This window comes from Daucus carota, chromosome 1 (genome assembly GCF_001625215.2).
Source record: "Daucus carota subsp. sativus chromosome 1, DH1 v3.0, whole genome shotgun sequence".
Classification (NCBI taxonomy): domain Eukaryota; kingdom Viridiplantae; phylum Streptophyta; class Magnoliopsida; order Apiales; family Apiaceae; genus Daucus; species Daucus carota.
The window spans coordinates 32,848,550-32,866,948 of NC_030381.2; the positions used below are offsets into that span (position 1 = coordinate 32,848,550).

Genomic DNA, 18,399 nt, shown 5'->3' on the forward strand with positions numbered 1-18,399 from the left:
AACAACAGGAAGCAGAGTACGTGAGTAAATATGTAAAAAATATGTGTGCATTCGTATGTTTAATGTGTAAAAAAATATGTATGTTCAATATTACTTTTAAATTTTTTTTAAGAAAATTAATATTTTTATTTAGAAAAATAAAAATTAAAAAATTAATATATATAGAGAGATATTTACACCTCTCAGATAGTTTCCTCATGACTCCTCGGTACGTTATCGAGCTCGAGTTCGAACAAAAATATTTGATAGTTAAGAAACTCGAGTCGAGTCGAGTTTTGCTAGTGCTCGACTCGAGCTCGACTCGTAAACTCGAGCTCGGCTCGGCGCGTTAAATTCGAACTCGACTCGTTAAACAAAATATATATGTTTTTTTAATTTTTAATGTGTAAAAAAATATGCATAATGAAATATAATTTTTTTCATTTTTGATATTTTTGTAAAATCATTAAAATAAGAATTCCTAACATCTGTGTGGTTGAATCTTCAAAAAATATTTTAAAAGCTTTTTTAATATTAATTATTTTTTCAAAAAAAAATCGAATTTTCGCGAACGGCTCGATTCGACTCGAATTGTTCGCGACCAGCTCGAGCTCGACTCGATTCTTAACGAACTCGAGTTCGAACAACAAAAAATGATCATTTACCTTATCGATCAAACTCGACTCGTTTAGCGAAAACTCGAACTCGAACTCGACTCGACTCGGTTTGTTTACAGCCCTACGTTTGAGAAAGAAACAGAAGTCTTGAAATAGAAAATAGCGTTCTCTTGTGATTTTTTACATTAACAATTCTAAGGAAATTAGAAATCGACTTATTGTGAGCACGGTTGGATAACTCAGTGGTAGAGAGGTTATCCTCTGTCGTCTCGAGTCCCGGGTTCGATCCCGGCTCACCCGAAATTTGTGAGAACAGTTACTCACTTATAAGACTATAAGCCTTATTTGTAAAAAAGAAAAAAGAAAAAAGAAACCGGCTTCTTGCGAAAAAACGGAAGCGCGTTTCTCAAATCTCACCGGATAGACAGGCACAATGACCACTCAAAGACCCCAAAGAAGTTAGTAACCGGAGGGTTCTTAGAATGTACTCCCTCTGTCCCCTTTTACATGTCCATTTTGCTTTTCGAAGAGTCAAATTGACCAATTTTTGACTAAATGTTATAAATTATCTACTTATTATTTTTTAAATCTGAAAGTTGCATATTAAAGTAGACTAAATATACTTTCTGATGGTATAATTTTTATTATTTTTCTCGATTATCAAATACATGTAAAGTTCAGTCAAAATATAATAAATTTGACTGGTCAAAAGTCAAAATGGACATGTAAAAGAGGAGAGAGGGAGTATTATGATAAGTCAACAATCATGAACAAAGTCAACTCTCTGTTCACATTTTTACTGCGTAAACACATGCTAATATTTTTATGGGATTTTCTATGGTGTGCCTAAAGGCACACAATAGTCCCCGACTCCAATAAAAATAGCTCCTTTGATTAGTGGATGAGTAATTAATGATAATGCCCCCTGCATTCATATCAACTCCATCAATCACAATAAATCTTTTTTATAGAATTTAGTGATTATTGTGTGCCTTTGGGCACACATTAGAAAGACCGTATCTTTATTTCTTTTACTAAAATATACTTTCCTTTCAGAAATTAGATATTTTGAAAATATTATCATATTAGTATTTAAAAATATTAGTATATATTAGTTAAATATCAAAATATACTGAAAGAATACTATTTGAAATTTTTGAAAATTGAAAGAAATGGGACAAATATTCTTTTCAAAAAATGACATGTAAAAAATAACAGAAAGAATATTATTTGATTAAAATTGTTTGAATATTGTGACATTAAGTTAACAGAAAGAATATTATTTGATTAAAATTATTTTGATTAAATTTACCCAACTTCGAAGTTATAATTTAAGGCATTTGACAAAAAATGTTGATCCAACCATGTTCTAGTGATGCCATATCACTAAGGCAAGCTTTTCAAGTCTTATTAATAGGACACTTATCTCATTTCTTTATCTTATATTTTAATATAAAATCTTATATCCACTCTGTTTCTCTCTTTATTTTATATTGTGCTTTAATAATGAATATTAAACATATATTAAAAATAGGGCACACTGTTGGAGTTGAATTTAGATAAACATGTCTTAAAATATTATATTTTATATTATATTTGGATTATAATTTAGACATGGTTGGACTTGCTCTGAGTCTTTTTTTTAGCAGAAATAATTAGATCTTTGATTAAATATAATATCAGTAAAAGAATATGGCTACTCATGTGAGTCATGTCTCATGGAGTCGTGGGAATGAATAAGTGAGAGATTAGTTTACTGAATTATCAAGATGCTGCTTCTGGTGGGTCACAAATATGACGGGCTGAAATAAGATGCGGTACTGTTTGGGGTTGCTGTTGCAGACAGCGACAACAGCTTTTTGCTGAAAAGCAGGTGAAAATTGTTTGCTAAATCTAAAAGCAGCTTTTTCGAACAGCACCTTTAGCTGAAAAGCTGCTGTTAGAAAAAGCAGGTCCTCCTATGTTTTTGAAAAAAGCTGCTTTTCAGCTTTTGCAGAATGCTGTTATAGATTTCATTATAAAACCTCATCAAAAACATTATTTTTTTTATATTATAACTCAAAATAAGTAAATATCAAAAAATTACCAAACAGTTATCTGATTTCTGCAACAGCACTTATTTTAACAGCACTTTTTCTGACAGCACAACTATTTTTAACTGCACTCCCAAACAGACCCGAACTAAGGTGCGTTCGACTGACACTTAGGTCGGCTTTTGGTTTATAAGTTGAAACCAATTATCCGTATCATGCGTGTAAAATATTAAGAAATATTTAAAATAAGTTAAAAATACTAATTTTTGTTTCATTATTTTTACATCTTTCTCAAACACTTTAAGCACTTACAAATCTTTATTGTTTTATTTCTGTTTCATTTTTTTATTTTAAGCAAAAAAAAACACTCATTTTAAATCTATCCTATCAGCTTCTATATAAATTTTGGCTTAAAACAGTGAACTTAACCTTCTGCTCAAATTACCGGGCAGTGTTTGGTTGTTAGCATGCAACTACAAGTCATTCTTTGGGAACAAATTCAAATTCCAAACAGTTCCTAGCAGGCTAACCGTTATAGAAGCTTAATTTCATATGGAAATTGGAATGCAACTTGCTAGCGTGTCCAATCAATGCTATAATATCTTTCAAGAATTCAAGTACCAATATTTACTACTATTAAAAAAAAGAATTCAAAGTACCAAGTAATAATACTCATGCTTTCAAGAAAAAGTAATAATACTCCTAAATAATTATTAATATAGTACTCCTAAGAGCAGATACATGTCATGTATTTTAATACTCTTATAAAATATAAATTCATAATTTATTTTAAATATTTTTTTCAAATAAAAAATTCAATAATTATTATTTATATGAAAATTTTAATTATAAAAGTAGATTACGAAAATATATTTATATATATCATAAAATACTAAAAGAAACGAGTGGAATAGTAAATATTGAGCTATAAACTGAGAGATATTTTCAACATTTTATATAGCGTGACAAGTACCAACAGTCTTTAAAAAACAAAGTACCCACAGCATTTTTTACAGGTATAAACAGTTGCGCAGCTTTTGCTTTACAGTCTTATCAAATTTTATGTTCGTACTTTTAACGAGTGAAGAAATCCGCCTAATTTAAGCACATAGAATATTTGCGCGAGTTTATTTTTTGAAATTTAAGAGTTTTATTTTTTAGAAAATACATATTTTTATAATTATATAGATGTAAATGTTAAAGAAGTGTTGTATATTCATTACTTAGCAAATAAGGACTTGTTTTTGGGAAAAAAAAATTATGTATTTTTTTTTCTAAAAATAAGTCTTTACTTTAAAGAAAAATAAGGTTAGTCAAATGGTGCCATATTTTCATGTGGAATAACAAAAATTAGTATTATTATTATTATTATTAACAGATATCCGAGTTTTTCTTTTTTGAAACTAAACAAGTATTTAATTTTTAATCTGATTAATCTTTTCTGTTAATCTCTGATAAGCACCAAAACTATTACTACCGATTGTTACGAAAACTATTAGTAATTTGATTTTGTGATGTATGTGTTGGTTGTACCTTCCATCCGTAGGCGTGTTGATTAAGATTGTCCAGGCTGTGCAGTTATAAAACATGGCTTTGTCATCATGATTTGATGCATACCAACCCGGCAACCAGATACTAGTATCATACTTCCTTCCATGCACATTCTTCGTTTTTATTACTATTCTTTTGCGTAATTTGATGCGTGTGTTTATCTATTTCTCATCCGATTTCCCACTTTGTTTTTTACGTGCTTAGACTAATCTGTAATTGGTATCTGCTATTCATAGTTCAGGGAACAACTGGCTTTGCTCATTTGCAAGTGGAGACAATTGTATAATGGGCATGCACTATTTTTCAATTACTCAATTATTATCAATTTATATTCAACATATACTGATGTCTTCTAAGACTTTATATAAACTGATATATAAGCTAGGAGAAACCATAGTTTGAACTTTGTATACTTTTTCTAAGAAAAGTATATTTTTCGGAGTGCAAACACTCCGTTTATATTATGCTAGACTCGTGAAATGACTCGAATAAAAAAAAGAGGCACTAGAGAAAAACCGTATAACGAATACTCGACTCACACGAGAAAAATCGTATAACGAATACTCGACTCACACTTATGCTAGGATGCTAGACTCATAACATGACTCGAATAAGCAAACACCGCATAACATATAAAACAAATATATGATTTGGACAAACTTAAAAAAAATGACTTCTTGCTTAAAGCAGAGAAGTGAATTAGAAGTGAGAAGTAAATAAATTAATAAAGTGTTTGGAAAAAAAATGAAGTTGTGAGAGAAAAGCTAGCATTCTTAACTTCTTAAAAGGCTCGCATTTCAACTTTTTGAAAAATTGTTTGTGTTTAAAAAATTATTTGCACAAACGGATCAGGAAAAGTAGAAACCAAAAGCATCTCATGCTTCTCTTAAACAAACAAGCGCATAATTGGGTAATAAGTTACTTCTCCGCTCCTGAATGCTAAGCTTTGTGTAATGTTCGTCTGCACACTTGGTGGTTTGTTTTTATCTACAAGACAATTGTTTGCAAGGAAAAAGCAAATCCAAATCATGTGTTTATCTCTGAGATTTGGTAGAAGCTTTTTTCCATTGCTCTGCAATGCCTTTAAGATAAAGTAAGATCCCTTTTTCATTGCTTAGATTTTAAAACAAAAGTTTGCAGTAAAGACAATGCAGCAGATTACTATAATGCACCGCAGGAGACTTCTTGAACTTACACATACTACACGTCTACACCTGCTGCATGAGACAAACTACTATCTACTTTATAAAGAAACAATTGGCTTCTTATGGGTAAAACGTTTGTACGATGGTGATTACTTCATTGACAGAGGATAAAGAAATGATCAGCCAGGTCCTTAAAATCCTACAAATTCAAAATATATCTTCACTAATTTCGGGGTTCATAATGAATAGTGTTAATAAAACTTGCAAGGTAGGGAGACTGGAGCAAATTCTGAAAAAAGTTCAGACAACAAACCAAAGGATTAACTAGTCGAGTGAACGGCCGCGCTTAGCATGTGCCCATGGGCACACACTAGACAAACCCATACACAAATCCCAGGCACAAAACAAACCATAGCATCATAACAAACAAAAAAAGTGTCTGGAAATCAAGGTTAGTTAAATTATTCACATACGGAATTTTGAGTTATAGTGGCTGGTAACTACCCTTCCCAACATCAATTGACTCGATATGCATGAGCATTGCAAGCAAATGATACATGTAACCAGAAAGGAGGATATTCATTTAGGAGTGACCACTGGTGACAAATAATTGCATGATTGTCCCTCAACTTTATTTATAACCTCCTTGTTATGTGATATTAGAAAACCAGATGACAATTAGTACAATCAAAGAACAGGCACCGGAATCAGACTCACAAATGGTATTCAAAACTCATAAAGTTAATTCAACTAAGGATCTCAACTAGTGCTTACAAAAAAGTTGGACCATATTGCCTTCTTCACAGGAAAAAAGAGAAAAAAATTATACTTCAACTCCAAGCTCCAACAATAAGGTGTGATTAACTTTATCAGATACCAGACCAACAAATTGAATGGGGCCTGTCAATGGGAGAATAATTTGATAACAGACAATGAAAGATTTACTCCTATAAAATACAAGGCCAATAACCGGAACGTTATTCACAAAGTTGAGCACTTGAATACAAGGCTAGTAAGTGGTTTTTGAGTCACATGCGCAAATAGTTAGATAAAGAATTCATATTGTATAAGCTAGACAGGTCCTACTGTTGAAAATTACTGCAACTAATTGAAATTACCTGGACTGATGTAACAATTTGTTTGGGCCCATTCTTCATGCAAGGAAGCAAATTTCTTGAATGGAGCAGCTGAAAAATTCATGCATAAACAAATTACAGATTAAATTGACAGAAATTGAGTTCAATAAAGTTGAACATAATAATACATCATATTTGTTGATTAACAATCAATATAACTTCTGCATATAAAGTAACATTACAGGAATATCTTTATTACTACATAATATTAGGCATATTTGTACTTGGGCTATAAAGACTTGGAAATGCGTACAAACAAAAAATCCATACCATCAAGCTCTACCATTGCCTTCCTAATCACTGGCTTGAATTTACCTGCAAAGTTAATGATTTCAGAGAGTTGAATGTGACTGATGTTTTCATGCAAAAAGTAAACAGTTCAACACGATATAGTTAACACTCGAACCATTCATAAAGCATGTATACTTTCCTATTTCTTCTTTGATTGTTACAGAGAAACAGGAAACAACTGTTGATATATTAGGAAAGGACAATCCTCGATACCATCTTCTTCCATGTCTTACTTTAATCTTTTATTTGATCAACACATATATAATTTATTTTAATCTATTACTGATCAACATAAAAAATAAAACGTGTATCCTATTATACAAATTAAGCCTACAATTAGTTATCCAAATAAGTTGATTGCCTGGGTTTAAATTGTAAATATCACAACTGTGTCCTGAGATTATTGTAAGATACCATTATCTAACAATTAAGAACTATTTAAGGAGGGGCCCAAGAATAGTAACCAGATTATTACATTGCAACTGATATATCAGTTATATATAGGGATTAATTATTATGGTTCCCATCTCACTGGATTCTCTTTATTGAAACCTGTCACAGAGAAAATTTTCAAGGTTCCAAAAAATTGATTGGTAAATCATCTTGAAGGTACCCCCTACGATAGCTTCATATATTTCTTCATCATGGAGTCAGGCACGCTCCCACTTTTTAGTATTAGACTCATATACATACATAATGACATCCCTGGACATATCCATGTGGATCTCTTTCAAGCATTAACTGACCTTGATTTGCAGGAGGTAGTAATGCAAATAGCTCCAGTGATTGCGGTGCAAGTTTCTTTTTCCAAAGGCCGTCTTCATCTACAATGTCATTGGCTAGAATTTCATTCAGTTCTGCAATGAGGTGTTGGACCTACAATTGGCGACAGCAAAATGATGAATGTATTTTAGATAGTATAAATAATTTAACAGCCGCACGTATAATGTGGCATAGAAGAAAAACTAGTAAGCTAATGTAAACTGAAACCGGAAAATACCTCCAGAATAAAATCAACAAGTCCTTCAGGTACAAGTATCACACCATAGTTATACCCGAGTTCTCCACGCTTACAAACAACATCACCAATATAGTCTGTAACATTTTTCAAGGTTTGTTTCTTGCAGCAACCTGCAGAAAATTTCATCTTGTATATCAAGATCCCCCGGCTTTTCCAGTGTGTAAAACTAGAGTAAAAATATTCAATTTTCTATGCCAGATCTGTTGCCAACTTAAAATGACTTTCAAGCAGTTGATTAGCTATATGAGATATGTCATTCAGCACACCTCTTCTCCAATAAGGGTGATATTTGGATGAGTTTGTAAAGCACACTCCAGCGTAATGTGCGAGGCAGCACGTCCCATAAGTAGTACAACTGCAAGATAGTACATCAGATATAAGTAATACTTAGGTGTAATGGACTGGTTACTTGAAAACCCTAAAATCTGGGTGACAAGAATGTTTGGTTTCAATAAACATGTTGTGGTGAATTAGTTAAGAAAGATGGCCAGATGTTAGTAGCATAACAACAAAGGGTCCTATAGAGTAACAACGTGGTTACAATGATAATATTTTCCTGTGGAGCGAGCATCGGTCATGACATTTCCAATCATTTCAGCATATATATGCATGAACAACAGCAAGTCACTACAAATTCAGAAATTTGATATACTGCTGAATAGGAAAATGTGGAACCAGAAAGAAATTGACGTATTAGCACACTACATACAGCCATCTATCAGTTTTATATAGAGCAAAAATTGTTTTGCCACTTGGCACCTATAAACTTCTATTTGTCCTAGTTTTTTTTTATGGATGACGAGATAACAAAGAATTATGTAAAATTTGCATAGGATTATATTCATGTACCTCCTTACAATAATTTCTATCCTACTTTCAGTTATACGCATTCATAAACATTCTTTTCCATCTTTCACTCCAACTAAGGTTCACTATATTCATGCAAGAGAAGTCATACAAAGTGCGAGGAACAAAGAGAGACAAGAATAAGCTCTATATATCTCAAGGAATCATTATTTATATTTTATTTCAAATATTTCAGGAAAAATTCGAGAAATTTTTTTATCCTCATTTTACATGATATAATATGATCTTGTAAATCATCCGACTGAAACCAAAATCCACGTGATCAATTTTTTTTTTTCATACAAAAGCAAAATTTCAGTAAGCAATTTTTTAATGGTTGTAGAAAATCGGAATATTAACCGCTGATGTTGTAGAATTTAAGGGCTGAGCACCTAATATTTATTTTCATCAGGACATGTGAAAGTACTTGAAATAACTATGTTAAAACTCACTTATATAAAGAGAATGAACATTCAAAATTTTATTAAATGCCCAAGCACTAATTAAACTCAACTAGTATCACATGGATTCCGTATTTCTGGAAACTAAATACATATTCTGTACTAACTAGGTATACCTAACTTCATTGTCACATGTTTGGTTATGTTTGACGCATGAAGACAATGAGTACCGTTAATATATAACAAAACCATGCTTTCGATAACTAAAAATTGTCATTCCAAGCACCGCATGAAAGAAAAATGACAAAATATAATGAATTAAATAAACAAAACTCAAATGAAAAAAATTTCACAAACCAGCCACAGATTTTTTTGTCCCATGATAAGCAACTGCATCGCGTACAAATCAGCCACAAAATTTGATAATATCACATACAATCAAATGCTCAAAACTTCAATTTAACGTTAACACTGATATTATAAAGCCCCATGAGTAACACTATGCTCTCCCGAGAAGGGTTGGAATTCTCGATCTTTGGCGCAATAGAAGATATGCGCTCAAATAAGATGGCCTGCCATGCCACACAAACGAAGTAAACTAAACTTATTTGGTTTACAATCATATGGTACCTTAGATTAACTTTTCAACGTGCTTATAAAATTATTACCTCCAAGATTAGAGCACAACCTCGAAAATATGTTGCTTACTCCATTGTCTGTCAATAACAAGTTTTGGTTTAACTCTTCTATAAACTCCAAAAAGTGATTGTTAATTGCTTGTGCCCAAGTCACAGTTTTAAAGACATCTAAATCTATGAGCAGTCCCTAATATGAGCTGCGAGGCTTTTTTGTGTTACTACTACACATGAACAATTGCTCAATAATGTAGTAACACATAATTTGCATAAATAAAGATTTATACTCTCTAAAATGCAATGCCTTAAAAGTAACTTCACGGTCTACATTTAGACACTCCTTTCGGAAGTCAAGAAGAGACTTTGGAAATTTTTAATTGACGTGCTTTTTAAATAAGTTTCAAAATTCATCGTCCCGGTATCATTGATACCTAGGACCGAAGCTACCTCCCTAGCGTAGAAACTAAAACTCACGTTTTCATTTAATTTAAACAAAATTTTTCACTATCATACGATAAAGATAATGCCCCTAAGAGTGTAGAAGAACTTTCTGTCTTATTATTAACATTGGCAAGAGCTGAAAACTGGGACTTCTTAAATATATTCTTTTTCTCAGCATCAAGTTTTAATGCTAATATATTTTTTAAAGTGATCATTAGTTTCAGAGGCTGCTTGTTGGATATATCCTGCGAAGAAAAACAAACTGAGACTAATTTGCAAAATTGCAGCAATCAAACTAAAAATCTAAATGCCAGCAATCTAGGGAAGACAACTTAGTCTCTGTTTGGGAATTAGCGGTTAGCTGTTAGCGGAGTAAATTAGATGTCTTGACTAGCTGATTGAAATAGATATTTTGACTAGCGGATTGAATTAGCGGTTTCTTGTAAAACTGTTTGGTAAATAGCTGTTTGATTAGCTTTTTATGACACATACCAAAACCTCTAACCTAAAAAGCTCCTCAAAGTAGCTTTTTGAAAATTAGCTTTTTGAGCCCAAACCTCTATTTCAATCCGCTAACCCCCAAATACTAACATTAGCGGATTGCAATGGTCAAACCTCTAATTTTACCCCAAACCTCTAACTTCCAAACACGACCTTAATTATCCAACTACTTTGCAAATCATCAGCTCGTCGAGGAGTAATATCTTAAAGCAGGACAAACAAAATTCCAGGGGTAATATCTTAAATCGTGTTATATTCTATTTTTCTTGCTATATCCTATCATACAAAATTGGCGCACACTCATTTTTAAAAAAAAATACACCTTTCTTGTTCATTAGTTTGCTTTGATTTGTATTCATTCCATTCTCCCCAACCTAAATGCTTATACATCACACCTCAAAAATAGTTTCAACACATTCTCTAACAGCACCAATCTTTTTCAGCACATTGATAATTTGATACAAACCATAAAATTCAATAAAAAATATGGTATGATTAAAAAGATCGGCCGAGAATAAGGATAAATGGCATTACCTTAATTAACTGCTTCGCTTTTTTCGGCATAAGACTTTTACTAGGCGTCTTCTCCATTTGACCGAAAAAACAGAGAGTTGGAGAGTGAATGAACATATACTATATATTTTTTATGAGAGTTGGAGAGTGAAGGAAACGAGAGTTGGAGAGTCGGATGTTTTTCAAATCAGAGTTCAAATATAGTTCATTTATGTTATTAAATGAAGTCTATATTTGAACTCTGATTTGATAAACATCCGACTCTCCAGATCTCGTTTCCTTCACTCTCCAACTCTCATAAAAAATATCTAGTATATGTTCCTTCACTCTCCAACTTTCTGTCTTTTCGGTCAAATAGAGAAGACGCCTAGTAAAAGTCTTATGTCGAAGAAAGCGAAGTTGTTAATTAAGGTAATGCCATTTGTCCTCTTCTCGGTCAATTTTTTTGATAATACCATTTTTTTTATTGAATTTTGTGGTTTGTATCAAAATATCAATGTGCTGAAAAAGATTGGTCTTGTTAGTGTTGAAACTATTTTTGAGGTGTGATTAGTGATGTATAGGCATTTAGGTTGTGTTTGGTTGAGGAGAATGAAATGGAATGAATACAAATCAAAGCAAACTAATGAACATGAGAGGTGTAATTTTTTTTTAGAAAAATGAGTGTGTGCAAATTTTGGATGATAGGATATAGCAAGAAAAATAAAATATAGCAGGATTTAAGATATTACTCCTGGAATTTCATTTGTTCAGATGTAAGATATTACTCCTAAAAACGAGCTGATGATTTACCAAGTATTTGGAAAATTAAGTTGTCTTCTCTAGATTGCTGGCATTTAGATTTTTACTTTGATTGCTGCAATGTTGCAAATTTAGTCTCAATTTGTTTTTCTTCACAGGATATACCCAACAAGCAGCCTCTAAAACTAATAACCATTAACCGGTTTTAAAAATGTCAGCATTAAAACTTGATGCTGAGAAAAATATATCTAAAAAGTCCCAGTTTTCAGCTCTTGTCAATATTAATAACAAGACAAAAAATTCTTTTACACTCTTAGGGCCACTATCTTTATTGTATGATAGTGAAAAAAAATTATTTAAATCAAATGAAAAAGTGAGTTTTAGTTTCTACGCTAGGGAGGTAGCTTCAGTCCTAAGTATCAATGATACCGGAACAACAAATTTTGAAACTTATTTGAAAGACAAATCAGTTAAAAAATTTCCAAAGTCTCTTCTGGACCTCCGAAAGGAGTGTCTAAATGTAGACCATAAAGTTACTTTTAAGGCATTGCATTTTAGAGAACTTGTAAACAATATGAAAGTTGCCGAGGAAGAGCATAAATCTTTATTTATGCAAATTATGTCTTACTACATTATTGAGCAATTGCTCATGTGTAGTAGTAACACATAAAAACCTCACAACTCGTCTTGGGGGCTGGTCATGGTCATAGATTTAAATGCCTTTGAAGCTTTGAATTGGGCAAAGCAATTCACAATCACTTGTTGGAGTCATTGATATTATTAGGGAAAGATGCACCCTGTGTGCAAGACCCACGTGCAACCTGAGCTGAGCTCAAGCAACAAAGGCGAGGTGCACGCCTCATTTGATTCAGAAGCTTGGTTAGTATAGACACACACTCTCTCTGTATATATACACATACTTCTGAACTATTTGTCTAAACTCATTTAGCACCATAGAAATTTGAGTACCAAAACTTGCTCGAATAATAATCAGGATATGAGTATAACAGATATAAGTGCATAATTTACCTGATTCCTTTAAGGATAAATATATTCTGAGGTCAACGTCACATATTTACACTTCATGATCCCAGCTGGACCACCCTTGAATCCATACAGTGTGCTCCCTTTGCAACGATCCTGCAAGTAGTCTATTAAGGTATAACATCACAATTAGTTTTCGGACAGAAAAAGAAATATTGCATAACATATAACAAGAGTATAATCAAATGACAAACCTAGCAGTCTAGCACCTTCAACCTAATTTCAGAAAGACTAATGTCAACTTGAATGGAATGAAATAGGGGAGAATGGTATGATATTTGTACTCTTATTTGGGGAGGATGTTCATAATTTTGTTTCCTACCTTCATTCCTTCTCAAGCAATTTACTCTAACCCCCCATTTTTCGGAGGAATGCACTATTCTCCTTCCACTTCATCATAGATATATTCTGCTCTCTCATATTTGTTCAATATTCTTCCCTAAATTTTTTCTTTATTATAATTCATTTCATTCCCTCCCCTAATTCCATTCCATTCTCTACAAGTGGACATAACGTCAAAGGTTCTTCTAAGATGAATTGCAACAAAAATATCACTCATATTGGCAAGTCAGTAGCATGTGTAAATTGCCAAATTGCTTCAGAATTACTTAAAGCAATATTAATTTAAATTAACAATTATATGTTTTATAATAGAGCCACTTCCGCTAGGCTTTTCTATTGACTTATAAAAGACAACTAGAAAGTAATTTTGTCAAGGAATGCTAGCTTACAACAAGTAACAACATAAGGGCAGCCTATTTGCCTGATGTAAGTGAATTTTAAACTATGGTATGCCCAATTTTAGGAATATTCTGATTTTTTATTTACAGTATCAATCTTAGAAATCATATAAATGGATCACAACCATCATACTTTGGGAAATGCCCAAAGCATTTGAACAACTTAACAAGTTCAATAAGAAGCATTATGAGGTTAAAGATGCTACCGTAAATGCCCGAAATATCATTATGCCCTCCAGGAGCTTGGCCTCCAGATAAGACCACACCGATCTTCAAATTTTGACTAGATCCTAATCCCTTCCCGTCATCGGGTACCAACATTGCTGAAGGCTGTCCAAACAAGCATGGGAACAACTTCGCAATTTCATCTGAAAAGCAAATGGAATATCAGTCTATATTCCAGTCAAACTCCTAATCCTCCAAGTTAACTATATTCCAGTCAAACTCCTAATCCTCCAAGTTAACTTTCGAAGCAACAATATCTGGATCCAGACTATAAAACGCAAGAACACATGCACACACGCATATATACCTTAAGTATCACTTTAAGCTCCACACCAAATACACGCACATGTACTGTATATATATTCAATTCAAACAGAGAAAGAACATAATTCATCATATTAATATAATTCTAAACCATAACCTGCACTTAGAACAAAAGGTTAATAGAACTTACAGACAGATTACTTATTAGTAACACCCCGATCCTACATTGAAACGTGCAAGATAGTTACTACTTAGATTAAAATATAAGCTCAAGTACAGCTACTAAGTGCGCTAGCAAATCAAAATCTGGGCCTATGGTGAGCTAAACCCAACTGGTTGCATTTGGACGAATGTAATTTGAAATTATGCTAAATTTTGGATTCGAAGTATGTCTGTATTTTCCATTTGCAATTTGATTCGGCGTTAGAATCTTAAACTTGATTCTAATTCTAGTTTTCCTTTTGCAAAGATAACGCTAAGTGAAGTACATCGAGCTCATATACATTGATTTGCAAAGATAACGTTTCATATGTAGGATGTACTCCCTCCGTTTCATAATACATGTCCACCTTTAAACAAATCACACATATTAAGAAAAACTAACTTTTGTAGAAAACCTTCATTTATTATTGTATTTATTGCACTGACCAAATATAATATGTGGGATATATTTGATCTAGGAAATATAATTTAGTAAGATGTGGTATAAACTTCTATCTTGAAAATACAACTATTGACTACATTGCATTGAAAGTTGAAATGAGACAACTAATTTGAAACAATTTTTAGTTATCAATAGTGGACATGTAATATGAAACAGAGGGAGTATAAAAGAAATGCTTACCATTAGTAACCGAATATAAAGACAGAAATATTACATATGATTCGAGGCACGTGAAAACCACGCTATCCTTAAGACTAATAAGTCCCTTCCCGTGAGTGCTTGAAGGTGAGTTGACTTTCTTCCAGGTACAATGTATCGAGGTAGTTTTCAAGCACTTGAAAACTCACCCCCTACGAACCGAACAACCAAAGCTCTATCTCCTCAACTAGAACCAAGAACTCAAGTGTATGTATAGTAAAAGTATGCATATATCTTTTTGGATAGGTTTTCTCTCTGTTCAAATGCATATCCAATAACTCTATTTCAAGGAGTTACAAAATGTAACTTATATAAATAATTATGTCTCTAACCTCTACCATAATGAACAATAAAGTTATTATCATTAATGTGAGAGTTACAAAAATAAATAAATAATATGCAATTTTCATTTTATTCAAAAATATGCCAACATCATATACATTGATTTGCAAAGAGTAAGAACACAATGCAACGAACTAATTCCACTTCTCCGATCCCAAAATGCAAGGATAATGATAATAAACAAACTTTTAAAAAGCCACATAGATCCTTTTGATTCATTCATCCTAATAGCAATGTGACACAATTAAAACTAATACACACATTCGACTCGTACCGAGAAATAACGCAACACAACAAAGAACAAACAATGCATCTCAATCAAACAGAATTCAAACATATATGACAAATGAAATGTATACACACACATATAGACACAACTAGAGACTCAATAAGACCTGGATTGCCGGCGGCAGAGCTACCGGCGCCACCAACGACGGTAAACGAGTTCTTAATGACGCGAGGGAGAGGAAGCGCGTGATCTGTACGGATTGGTAGTTGAGGGTGGTTTTGAATACGATGGTTGCTTTGTATACTTCAGAGTTCAGTGTAGGCTTCCCGCAATTTGTTGCAAATACAAGGGTACTTTCGGTGTATTATACTCCCTCCGCGCCCGAGTTATATACATTCGGGACGGGAACGCAGCACGGACTTTAGTATAGTTTTATAACTTATTTTTCAGATTATTTTTTTAACAAAAATTTAAATGTTATATTTTTATTCAGAAAAAGAAAATTTTAAAACTAAGTTATAGAACTATATTTTATAAGAGCATTGAAGTGCGTGTCGAGCAGTGAAAAAGAAACATATAGAGTTAAATGGGACAGAGGGAGTATTTGTATAAGATTTTTGTTTTACAATACTCTCCCGCCCTCCTATCGACTTTGTTTTTTGGCACGGATTATGAGACTCCTGTAAAGTATAATTTCATAATATTTTTATAAATTCTTATTTTGTGAATAAAAGTTTGAAGTTTGAACTTTTATTTTAAAAAAAATCTAAAACGACGTTATAGAACTATATTTTATATCAATTTTAATATGCGTGCCAACAGCGAACGTAAACAACTATCGGGACAGAGGGAGTAAAAGTTCACAAATTTTAAATTTTCAAAAATAATAAATAATTGTAATTTTAGAGAACTTAGTCATATACTCCCTCCGTACACGAATAGTCACCATGGTGATGGGGACTTTGTCTCCTATAAAATATAGTTTTATAGATTATTTTAAATTATATTTTTTAAAAATATTTAAAAGTTAAATATTTATAGTGGAAATATAAATTTAAAGATAAATTATGAAATTATATTTTATACAAATATTATAATACATGCTAAATAATGAGAAAAACTTTAAAGAAAAATGTGAGAGGTGGAAGAATTATAATTCATGTCAAAATGGAAAAAAGTTTCGGTGTCTTTAAATATCAGATTTTGATTATCACCAAGTCCGATAAACTATGAGAACAGATACATGCCGCACAAAATAAAGGTGTTTGGAAATCCCTCACAAAATAAAGGTAACGTGTTTCTGCGGAGATTTTGCCGCAACACATTACCAGTTCGACATTTACTAAGGGACCGAGATGTGCCAGTCCCAATGACCAATTGAATGCTCAATGTGTGTGGGAGATGTAGAACACATCAATTCTTTCTTCGTTGACCGTAAGTATGTTAAAGAGAGTTGTCAAGCCGTAGGCCTTGATTTTAACTCGAGAGCAGAGGAACATGCTCATGTTTGGTTACACAACATGCTGTCCAAGGCGCCCGATGATACATTGATAAAAATTTCGACTGTACTGTGGAGTATTTGGTTTGCTCAAAATAAGCAAATTTTTGAAAGTAAGAATTTGCCTCCAGCTGTTGGAATTTCCCGGAGTAAAGAGCAAATTGTTGAATGGCGGGAAGCAAACAAAAAAACAGTTTCTATGCAGAATACCATGGAGAACAGAACAGCAGGCAAGGTCAAATGGAAACCACCATGAGTCAACCAATTCAAAATTAACGTGGATGCAGCATTGACAACAGGCAGAACTCGTTTGCAATTGGTATGATTATTAAAAACCAACAAAACCAATATAGAGCAGGAAAAACAATGAGATTTGCATGCTTAGTTTCAGTCTTGGAAGCAAAACTTGAGGGCATAATCTTGCTAGGGTGTCTTGTGAACTTAATTGTTTTATTGTTTTCTCGTGTCCTCAGTCATGTTTGTTGGGGATTTTATTATCGGGTGCTTTTGAGTTTTAATGAAATCTGCATTTAAAAAAAAAAAAAAAATCTGTATCGTCAAAGAAAAAAGAAAGACCCATGTATCTAACATTGATATATCTTTAATCGGAAGAGAGTGCGCGACAGGCCCATGAAAAAGATTTTTAAAGATGTGTACATTTCATTTCAAAGTCTTGTGGACTATTTCTGTTGATCCGGGTCACTTGACCACTAAAGCAAACCAACAAGTATGTACTTCATTGTTAAGACTTAAGAGTACTGAGTTCTTAAACTCAAAATAGAGTGGAGGAAAAAATTGTCCGGGTCAAAAACAGTTTGCAAATCATTGTGTTTTTGCAAATTGAGTTCCTAATTTTTTATTCAGTTTTATATTGGGTGTAAAGTAGGGGCTGGTCATCGATAAATCGTGCAATTTGTTTGTGGATTGTTTGGACATGAGTATTTTATTTGAAATTAAATACTTTGTCTCGCTGAGTTGAAGTTTGATTTATCTAAATTCTAACAAATTAAAATAAAGAGACCGTTTGGATAAACTTAAAATAAGTGATTATTGCTTAAAATAAAGAAGGAAGTAGAAGTTTGAAACAAGGTAAGAATTATAAGTAATTAAAATGTTTGAGAAAGAAGCAGAAGTCATAAAATAAAGACAGTGGGGCTGTTTTGGTTTATTTTAAAAGAAGTGACTTCTTGCTTATAGTAAAGAAATAGAGCAGAAGTGATACTGTAACATCCCGAATTTTCGGAATATTAAAAAGCTAATTTCACGACATAAATAATATCATTACTTAAATCAAAATCCTCAAATAATATATAAGTCAAAGCAGCGGTCAAACCCAATAATCAA

General features: G+C 32.5%; 1 long non-coding RNA gene across 5 annotated transcripts; it reads right to left on the reverse strand.

Moving 5' to 3' along the window:
* Positions 1 to 5,141: 5,141 nt before the first annotated feature.
* On the reverse strand, positions 5,142 to 15,908 carry LOC108221236 (uncharacterized). 5 transcript variants are annotated; one of them, XR_010284728.1, is made up of 11 exons: positions 15,724 to 15,907; positions 13,842 to 14,003; positions 12,881 to 13,002; positions 9,689 to 9,736; positions 9,378 to 9,592; positions 8,040 to 8,128; positions 7,753 to 7,883; positions 7,499 to 7,628; positions 6,732 to 6,776; positions 6,444 to 6,512; positions 5,142 to 5,524 (listed from the first exon to the last, which is right to left on the reverse strand). It is a non-coding gene; the product is annotated as an uncharacterized LOC108221236 (long non-coding RNA). The 5 variants fall into 5 exon arrangements; XR_010284727.1 differs by lacking the exon at positions 5,142 to 5,524 and adding an exon at positions 5,956 to 6,225 and having other exon boundaries at positions 12,881 to 12,991; positions 15,724 to 15,908; XR_010284721.1 differs by lacking the exon at positions 5,142 to 5,524 and adding an exon at positions 5,956 to 6,225.
* Positions 15,909 to 18,399: the final 2,491 nt, after the last annotated feature.